Source organism: Thalassophryne amazonica, chromosome 23 (assembly GCF_902500255.1).
Source record: "Thalassophryne amazonica chromosome 23, fThaAma1.1, whole genome shotgun sequence".
Classification (NCBI taxonomy): Eukaryota; Metazoa; Chordata; class Actinopteri; order Batrachoidiformes; family Batrachoididae; genus Thalassophryne; species Thalassophryne amazonica.
Window position 1 is genome coordinate 28,181,053 of NC_047125.1, and position 10,919 is coordinate 28,191,971.

The 10,919-nt window shown below is 39.0% G+C and overlaps 1 protein-coding gene and 1 long non-coding RNA gene across 2 annotated transcripts in view; both read right to left on the reverse strand.

Moving 5' to 3' along the window:
* LOC117505345 overlaps nt 1-10,919 on the reverse strand; it is a 47,241-nt gene that overhangs the window by 549 nt on the left and 35,773 nt on the right. The gene's annotated exons all lie outside the window — the stretch shown is intronic.
* LOC117505348 lies at nt 21-433 on the reverse strand. The gene is made up of 2 exons (XR_004559075.1): nt 302-433; nt 21-141 (listed from the first exon to the last, which is right to left on the reverse strand). It is a non-coding gene; the product is annotated as an uncharacterized LOC117505348 (long non-coding RNA).

Here is a 10,919-nt window from a genome sequence, read left to right on the forward strand (position 1 = left end):
GTTCATGACGTGAAATGTCCACAACCAGGTCTTGAGGTTGTGTGTCTCTGCTGACAGTGAAGAACCACGTTAGAGTGACGTTACTGTTCTCCTCTGCCTCGTACACATCCTGAGTCACGTTCACAGCAAACGGAGCCTCTCCTGCAGGGGTCAAAGGTCAACACAGACGACTCTCAGAGCTGCTGCTCCTCACACATTAATGTTGACTAAACAGCAGAATGTATCAGTTTGTTCCTCATCTGAGAGCGTAATATCCTCATCAGAGGTAATAATCCTCCACATTTGGATTAAAGGTACTCACCCTCAGCAGGAGACAACATCACAGTTATCATCAGGACAGTAAGAGTCCAGACCAGGCTGTTACTCTCCATCATCATCACACTGAAGCCTGGAACTCCTTCAGAGTGCCTTGATGCGTTCCTTCACTCATCTCTGAATACAGTGACTTCCTGCAGACACATGAACCAAATACTCTTTAGATATTCAGTGACTCAAACTTGCTGATCCTGTTTGTAAAAGTCATTATTTAATGTGTTATATTAAAGGGGGGGGGGGGGGGGGGTTATTATTTTCTTGAGATTGCGTTTAAACAGTCTCAATAAAATGTCAAATAATCATTTAAAGGTTCTTAGAGGTACCAGGCAGGGATGCCCCATCTCTCCAAAACTTAATTTCAGCTCCTCAACTTCTATTATTCTATTCTTATAAAATATGCTTCCAAATGTTCCACGTGTCGACAATATTGCGCTGTATATACAGCGTGCACATGCAAATTTTAAGTTTTTAAAGTTGAAAAGACACATATTGCTGTTGTATTTTCATTCCTCGGTCAGGGAGTCAACGTGTCAACCTGACGGGGGGGAAGTGTGGACGGGGGAGGTGTGAAAGTCTGGGTCGAGAGAAACGCGCATGCACAGTTGTGCGGAGGGCTAGCTTCTTGATAGGAGCGACATCTCGTCGGGACACGGCTCAGTGCGAGGGCGGCCTCAAGCTCTCATGACCTCTTTGATCAGGATGCACAATTCGACAAGACCACACATCTTGATAGAACACCGGTTGTCAGGTTAGGATTGATTCTCTTGTCAGAGTGTTGGACGACACTCTCTGACCAATCAGGAGCCGGTGTTCTGTCGAGATGTGTGGGTTTGTTGATTTATGCGTCCCCACCACTGATCTCTATATAACACTGGATAGCTCATTGGCCAATTGTTTTGAAGAAAACCAGCCTCCATATTACCACGCCGATGTCCCGCTTCTGAACGCTCTTTTCTATTGCTCTTTAATGAGGTCCATGCAACTTTATTTGTTGTAATTTTGTTAAAAAATACATAAATGTGCAACTATAACCTGCGCAAATCGCCAGCATGTGGATGAACATTTCATCTCTCTGGCAGCGATGGTCTGTGAAACAAAAGAATCACATGCCACCATAAGTGGTAACCAGGCCTACCACCGTCCCTGTTAGCGGACCTGGAATTGATCCCTCTCCATCGAGCCATTTGTGGGCTACACTGGCCTACGTGTTGGTGCGGCCACAAGCTCTCCTTAGCTGGGAGCTGTTCCACCTCAGTAGCCTTTCACTGCAGTACTTACAGTAGTGTTCAGAATAATAGTAGTGCTATGTGACTAAAAAGATTAATCCAGGTTTTGAGTATATTTCTTATTGTTACATGGGAAACAAGGTACCAGTAGATTCAGTAGATTCTCACAAATCCAACAAGACCAAGCATTCATGATATGCACACTCTTAAGGCTATGAAATTGGGCTATTAGTAAAAAAAAAAGTAGAAAAACCTGGATTAATCACTACTATTATTCTGAACACTACTGTATATCTTATCTCCATATACATTTTCAGCAGCACGCTTTATGGTATGTTTTATAGACAAGTGTGGCTTATTTATGTACAATTTCTTTTTTCTTTTTAAAATAGAAGGGATTTTTTTTTTTTTATGCCAAAAACAAATGCAGTCCAGAAATATGAGCTGCACAAGGAGGTGTTAAAAGGCCTTTATTTCAATGGCCAGGCCAACATGTTTCGACCATAAACCTGCTCTTCTTCAGGGCTTACATAAAGTAGACAAGCAAATTTAACAAAATGAAAGTAAAAACCAATCAGACACAGGCATGGGGAAGCAGGCGCAGACAGCAGAAAACTAACCTGCCTGTCTTCTCCTCTAAGAGGTTTGATATGTTCAATAGCCTCAATCCGGAGGAGAGAGTCATTGGCATTATGATGCATATTAAAATGCCAATCATTACACCCTTAAAAGATCTAAGTTTGGGGTTTCCATTAGAAAGCATGTAGAGAAATGAATTTGTCTTCCTATAGTAGCAATCCATACCATAACCTAGCTGGTGTAGCAGGATGAACTTTAGATAGAAGCTTAAAACATATTACATCATAGCTTCTGTTTCTATAATAACATAACCAGATTTATATATTAGCCTATTTTCTATAATTTAGCTTTACAACAAGTGTACAAGCTAAGTAGATGTATACAGGAGCTAACTCCTATTATATTATGTAGTAACTATATTTCATATATACGTTCATGGATGCTGGTGAGAAATTTTTTTTTGACTGAACATTTTTGGCTGTGGATGATTCGTGCGGCAAAGCCGCACAATACAAGCGCCGCAGGTGCAAAGTGTACTAGGGGTACCCCCCCGGAAATTAAAAAAAAAAAAAAAAAAAAAGAGGTGCATTTTGGTGCATTCTGGACACACAATTCTTAAATTAAAAAAAAAAAAAATCACTTTTTCTCAGTGATTTTTCTAAATAAAAAAGTGTATCTCTGACTGCAAAAAATGTTGTACACTGTGATACTTAGCAATTTTTCACTGGCACTATAACCCAATATATAATACCAAAATAAGACATCCAAATAAATCTGCTTAGAAAATTTTATATGTAATAATAAAACGTCAGATCAACCATCATTCTCATCAAAATATGAGATAAAGGAAAAGTTAACTATATGTACATATTTTCCTTTTTCTGCCAAAGATGCATTCTTGGAATACTAGTAACTTCTGTTAGCATTGTTCCAGATGATTCAGTTTCTTGTGACTTTTAATATCTAATGAATTTAAATTAAAATAAATTAGCAACATGAATACTATGGGATTAAACTGACAGTCATTAAAACTTAGGCTCATCTGACTTCAGTTCTCTTTGATATCATAGTCAATGTTTATTCACAGTTTTCAGAGTTTTTCAGTTATCTGAACCTTTAAACCACTTGTGAAGTGTTTGATTTGATGGGGAAGGGGCTGCAAATTTTGTCTGTTAGATTACCAGCAGAACATCAAAGAACCTTCTTCAAAAACAATGAAGATTAAATCCTTCTCTGTTCCTCTACCATGAAGCTTGGAAATGCAATGCAACAAACAAACCTTGCCCCGTGCAGTGCAAATCTTAAAAATTCAATGTGGTTAAGCCTGATGTATCTTTATCTTACAGGAAGGTTCACTGGCAGTCAGTCAGCTCCCTCTATTTAATTCACCTCACGCTTAAAGATCAATACCATTTACACACAGGGTCAAGGCTGCAAATATTCATATCAAATGTAAAACATGAACAGCTAAAGTTTAGCCTCACTTACAGGCCTGTGAAATGAAAATAGTAAAATCCGAGGAAAATTTGCAGGGGGTCTGGAGGGCATAGGCCCCAGGAACCAAAATTAATAAATTTTTTATCTAATGACAGATTTTCAGCATCTCCTGAAACAAAAAATCTCAAAATGAGTGCATATTTAAATGACCCTGTATTCCACCTTTCAGGTGATCATGTTGAAATAACAGAATATGACGTGGAAGTAGGATCTGGAACAATTTTCCTTTTAATTGTCAACCAAATTATGCATTAACTCAGAACAATTAAACTACATGAAATTCATGAAAACTGAAAAGACTTAAAACATTTCAAAAACCACAGCCAAAGCTTGAAGAATATTTTGAAAATCATGGTAAAATATCAATAACATACATTATAGTAAAAAGCAGGGTCGGACTGGGAACAAATTTTGGCCCTGGCATTTTTCCTCTGGACCAGCCCACTATTGGGCCGACGAATCCACTCCCAAACACGCACACCCACCCGTCCATACTGAGCCCCCAATGAACAAATACTATACACCTAAACACCATGAACACACACCTAAACACACACTTTCACTGTCATTTCACCTTGATCATAGTACAAAATGGAAGCAAAAGCACACAGGTGGAAAAAAGCTTTTGTGTCTCCAAAGTGTGTGTGTGTGTGTGAGTGAGACAGAGAAAATTAAGGTAATATTTTGCATGAACATGAGTGGAATGGAGGCAAAAAAGAAGCTTGAAAAACTTAAATTGAATAATTTGACTAACTAATAACACCAAAACTTTTAAATTAAATTGGTTAAATTAATTAACAGTGTAGAGGACAAAGCAAATTAAGTATACAAAACCACTTAAGTGTGTTGCTAAACTTGGGTTTGTCTGACTATATGTGTCTTGTGTGTACTCAGTGGCTGAGTTAGAATTTCTTTAAAAAAAACATGCAAATTGCTATTTTAGGGTTTTGTTTTGTTTTGAAACTGAGCAAATAATTTGTTTTAGAGTGTGGAATACTCCAAAGAATATTTCACTTCTGTGAACTGATCCTCATAACGTGTAAAGTGAAATCAAAATGCCAGCATGGCTGCAGCTTTGAATACTGTTACAAACAGCCCCGGCCTCCCCTATTACCATTATAACTGGTCTGCTGTCCCAATAAAGATCACAGCTTTGAGCCCCTAAAACAAACAAAAACACATCACTGATTCGTTTTATCTTAAATTTTCGCCCTCGTCACACCAGGAGCAACATTCGGGAATAAATCCGATTAATAAAAACTCATTTACATTATTGTGTAAATATCTGAAAGCCACAGTCTTTGTTTCCAAGGAAAGAAAGTTAAGATTAATGAAAAAACAAAAAAACAAAAAACAAAAACAATTCTTTCTAAATCCTGTTTGAACAGAACAATGTTTATTTTCCAGAGGTGGCACAGTTCACGTTTCCCGTTTCATTTATTATTACTACTATATATTTATAGTATATACTATACTACTATAGTATATATTATACTATATTTGTTATTACTACATCTATTATTACTATTTCATGTGTGTTGAGAAAAGAGGAGACTGAAGCAGGAATGGTTAAGAGGATTTTTCTCCTCGAAAACTCCGCTATAACACACAGATCAGACTGCCGCGGTCTTACAAAACTGGAAGTACGGAAGTATATACATAAAACTATTTACACACCTGATCTTTTCTCGTAATTACGAGATCAGTGGTCAAAAATTTTTTTTTTTTAATCCAGTGAAAAGTCCCGGGTCCCAATTGAAAAGACGTTCCCGCTAACTTGGTTAACGGGGGGGGGAGGGGAAGTTCCACTTTGGCTGACCTGGTAGAGGAACGGTCTTTTGGTGCGAGCCGCGTGGGATCGATCCCCCAGCGCCACGAAGGTCTTACTGCTTCACGTAGATTCTCAAACGTTTACAATAACATCTATAAACCAAGAGAATATATTCACGAGAATTTTAGGCACAATATAAAAAAATTGTTTTATGTTGCAGCAGTTAAAGTGAAGCGTGATTAGTGCAGGGGTCTCAATGTTACTGAGATCTCGCAGCGCAGCGACCTCTCCGAGATTTTGCGGGATTTGAAACCTGAAAAGCCTCATATACCTTACTGAAGCCGATGTCTTCTCTGTCAAATAGTTGTACATGTTGCTTTTGCGATGAAATGTTTCTCCGTCCTGACTTTAGTCACCAGCTGAAGGTCAAACACTCAGGAACGTGCACTCTTCTTTTGGCGAGGAACACCACTCCGTTTATTTCTTTTTCTTTCCCACACGAACACACGTAAAGACGCGCAGATTACGTCAGAGATGACGCCACATGATGTTTTTTTACGTCACGCCCTCCAACGCCAGAACGGGGCCAAAGTCTGAAACTGAAAAAAATAAGATCTGAAAAGCGAATCGATTCGCTGAAAAGCACTCGAAAAATGCAGGAAACGTTTGATGCTTCAGCGCGTGGAGGAGAGTGGTTGACAGGTTCAATGCCTGGAGGACGATTCTTGTTTCTTGACTACAACATGACAAGAGTCCCAGTTAGTGACTTTAATCCACACAAAAGCGACTCACGATATTTTAATGGCTTTGAGAGGAGTTAAGAAGAGGACTTTCCGCGTCTGAAGAGCAGCGAATCAAAGAACCACGAGCCAGTGGTACGAAGCATTGCTTCAATGACTCACGCATCAAAGTGGAGTGTCGCTGCAAATGATTACAGACCAAACCCTGAATATCCGACTTTATTTGTACGTCCGTATGACTCTGGAACTCGGAAAAATCCGTATAATTTACAGACAATCCGTATAGGTTGACATGTATCGTCCTGACTTCGTTGCTGGGTGAAAACACGACTTTTTTCTTGATTGAGAGGATCCAGTCTTATTGCTCCACGTAAACAACCTACTGTCAGGGTATTTGACTCTCCAAATATCTTGATGGTTAAATTTATCCATAAAAGTAGTAAAATTTGAATTACATAGATTTGTTACCCCAGGAGGCCATTTGTCCAAAGCACCATCCAGACTGATAATTGAAATCCCCGCCCAATATCAAAGTGGCATTTGGAAATTTTGTTACCCAGCTAATGAAGAGATTTTCATAAGATAAAATAAGATCATCATTTTCCTGTTTAGAATTATATCTGTAAATGTTGCAAGTTAAAAAAAATTCTATCACATACCTTTATAGCTTGAAATATGAAATGCCCACCTGGGTCGCACATGGTAAATAACAATTGCCCATTGAATTTATATTTTAATGTCGCAACCCCTGCTGAATGTTCTGTACCATGGGACATCCATAATGTGTCGCCCCACTGCGAGTTCTAAAAAGTGTTATCATTGGCAGTAGAATGAGATTCTTGGACAAAGATAAAGTCTGAATTAAATTGTTTAGAAAAAAGAAATAAAGCTTTGCGTTTAACGTTGTTTCGTAAACCCCTAGTGTTAATAGATAAGAAAGATATACAGTAGTGTTCAGAATAATAGTAGTGCTATGTGACTAAAAAGATTAATCCAGGTTTTGAGTATATTTCTTATTGTTATTTGGTAAACAAGGTACCAGTAGATTCTCACAAATCCTACAAGACCAAGCATTCATGATATGCACACTCTTAAGGCTATGAAATTGGGCTATTAGTAAAAAAAAAAAAAATACAAAAGGGGGTGTTCACAATAATAGTAGCATCTGCTGTTGACGCTACAAACTCAAAACTTTTATGTTCAAACTGCTTTTTTAGCAATCCTGTGAATCACTAAACTAGTATTTAGTTGTATAACCACAGTTTTTCATGATTTCTTTACATCTGCGAGGCATTAATTTTGTTGGTTTGGAACCAAGATTTTGCTCGTTTGGAAGATACAGAGGACAGGGTGAGATGGAAACGATTGATCTGCTGTGGCGACCCCTAACGGGAACAGCCGAAAGACAAAAAAGAAGACTAGTGTGCTTGGGGTCATTGTCTTGTTGAAACACCCATATCAAGGGCATGTCCTCTTCAGCATAAGGCAACATGACCTCTTCAAGTATTTTGGCATATCCAAACTGATCCATGATACCTGGTATGTGATATATAGGCCCAACACCATAGTAGGAGAAACATGCCCATATCATGATGCTTGCACCACCATGCTTCACTGTTTTCACTGTGAAATGTGGCTTGAATTCAGAGTTTGGGGGTCGTCTCACAAACTGTCTGCGGCCCTGCGTATACATTTTCCCCTCTCCAATCAACTTTTTCATCAAACTACGCTGTTCTTCTGAACAATGTCTTGAACGTCCCATTTTCCTCAGGCTTTCAAAGAGAAAAGCATGTTCAATAGGTGCTGGCTTCATCCTTAAATAGGGACACCTGATTCACACCTGTTTGTTCCACAAAATTGATGAACTCACTGACTGAATGCCACACTACTATTATTGTGAACACCCCCTTTTCTACTTTTTTTTTTTTTTTTTTACTAATAGCCCAATTTCATAGCCTTAAGCGTGTGCATATCATGAATTCTTGGTCTTGTTGGATTTGTGGGAATCTACTGAATCTACTGGTACCTTGTTTCCCATGTAACAATAAGAACTATACTCAAAACCTGGATTAATATTTTTAGCCACATAGCACTACAATTATTCTGAACACTACTGCAGAAGACAGATTTAGATATAGTATCAAAATACTAAATTTAGCAATAGAGAGAAGACAAAGCCTCTCAATAACACTTAGACTACTATAGTCACCACATGCTGTCAAGATCAGCACTAATAAGAACAATAATTTAACATTTGTACCTGTTTTTAATATTAAAGAAAAATCTGTATTCTTTGTAATTTAATATACCCACTTAAACATAAACAGACATCCCTATAGGGAGTAATACTAAGAAACCTGCAGAGTCCAAAGCCTGAACAAGGCAGCAGGACCACTTATGTTAAACAGGTGCACCTTCTTATGTAAATATCTCAGCACCATCGACAAATCCTCTTCCACCAACGAAATAGGCCGTCTTCCCCTCTTCCCTTGCTTTCTTGATCTTAGGCCATAGTTTCTCATGCTTTTCTTTGTCTTCTTTTGACAGATCGAGGCTGAAGCGCAAACCCTTTGACTGCAGAAATGTGCACTTCTTAGCAGCACGCCACAGGTCTTCCTTGTGATGCCGCCACACGAACCTTAAGATGATACTGCGAGGCCTCGGGTCATCAGGGCGTCCTCTTCCCACTCGATGCGCAACAATCAATAATGTCATCCATCTTATCCTTCATAGCTGGAAGCACTTCTTGGCACACAGAAATGACCTTTTCACAAGTATTTTCTCCCCTGATCTCCAGCACTCCGTGCAACCTCAAGTTCCATCGTTTTCCATAACTCTCCAGGTCAGCAGTATGAGACCCGCATTTCTGAGTAGCTTCCTCACACTTGTTAACACGGGTTTCAGTTGTGATGATCTTTTTATTCACCGCCACCATCTCGTCATGAATGGCACCAATCATACTCTCAATAGCGTCACTCCTTGAATTGATCAGGTCGGCAAGCATACGGACAGTAGCGCCAGAAACGTTATCTTCTGCATCATAGGATCTTGACAAAGGGTTTTTCTTAGCAAGAGGAGGCTTAGATGGTGTGACGGGAAGTGGAGGAAATTCCTCTTCACTTGCCACTGCAGGTGCTGTAAAATCCATCTTATGGCCATAGTCGTGCTCGTTAGCAAAGACGTTAGCTGTACTCTCCACGCTGGGTGAATTTCTTTGGACAGACTTTGGCATCTTCAACGACTTACAGTTACACAATTGTGAAAGTTTTGTTTAAAAAAAGCGTCTATATAGTAAAATTTAAAAGTTCACTTGGTCATAAGGCATGTAAAAAAAAGGTACTTGTCAATTTTTGTGCCGAAAGCTTGACAAAGTCCGCCTTACCAGACCGCCATCTTGGCCCCCTCCCACATGTGCAGTTGCGCGAGGCACCTCATCTCGACGGGTGACATCTTCAAATCCGGGGTAGAGCGATGTGCGCACGCGCACGCATGCGCAGTAGCGTGACGCACCTCATCTCGACGGGACACCTGTTTTCCTCGCTTTGAAACAGTGAAACCCCCCACGTGATCTGTGACGTCACCCCGATGGCATCCTGGCTTTGGAATTTTTGGCACGTGCCAATAATTCAGAATTTGCTTAGATATGGATGAATTTCAATCACATTCAGACTAATATTTTGAGAATCTTTTATATTCACATTAACAAACAAAATTACTTGGTTCCCATCAAAATTCTAACAATTGTCTCAATTTCAGTATGCTTCCTGGCACTTCAGCTTTAAACTAGTGGGTAAAATCACAGATGAAGGCAGAGAAAGAAGGTCTGCAGCTCTTCCATTTACAAGTATGGATATGATATTTACCCAGAATAACAACAAGGTTGACAAGTCTGAAATATCCATGTTTAAATTGTCCTTAAAATAAATTATGTTGTTACAGGTGAACGAGAGAACGCAGTCGATTTTCAAAGACAGCCAACTGTGGACATCAGACCAGAACAATTTAGTTTGAGGACAGTGAAAGAATAAATAAATGATCAATAGTTTCTATCGCTAAAGAACAGGATGAACAGAGAAAATGGATGGACAAGTTTGGATGGACAAGTTTGGATGGACAAGTACTGACTTGAGTTGTGGATCTTGGTGTTTTTGTCATTTGTCTAAAGCCTGCCCTCTGGTGGGCATAGAAAACATTACAAAAACACAAACCACAGGTTCAATCTTCATGTTTAACACTGATTAAACAACAAATGTAACACACCAGCAGAGACACTAATGATCACTAATTAGATGGTATTTAAGTGAAAATAAAAGGTTGAAAGAATTTAGCTTTCTGTGCTGCAAATTTCATTTCATGAACAATAACTGGGATTTTTAGTCAACTTTTCTGCACCTCATTCTCTCAAGAAAACATCATGTAATTTAAAATAAAATGAGTAACCAAATGAGTAACCTTCTTGCCTCACAGCAAGTAGGTCATGGGTTTGAGTCCCACCTGTGGCCTTTCTGTGTGGAATTTGCATGTTCTCTCCATGATCGCATGGATTCCTTTCACGTGTTCCGGCTTCCTCCCACATTGAAAGACAAGCAGGTTTGGTGGGTTGGAAACTTTACAAATTGTCCAGGTCTCCCTTGTAAAAGGGGTCTCAATCTCAGTGGGACTAACCTGGTTAAATAAAACTGTCACTTACATAGTTGGAACTTAACACACACAGGGTCGTATCATTATGAATGAATGAAAGTTTATTTTTGGATGTTAAAAACAAAACAAATAAAAAAGAACAACAAATAT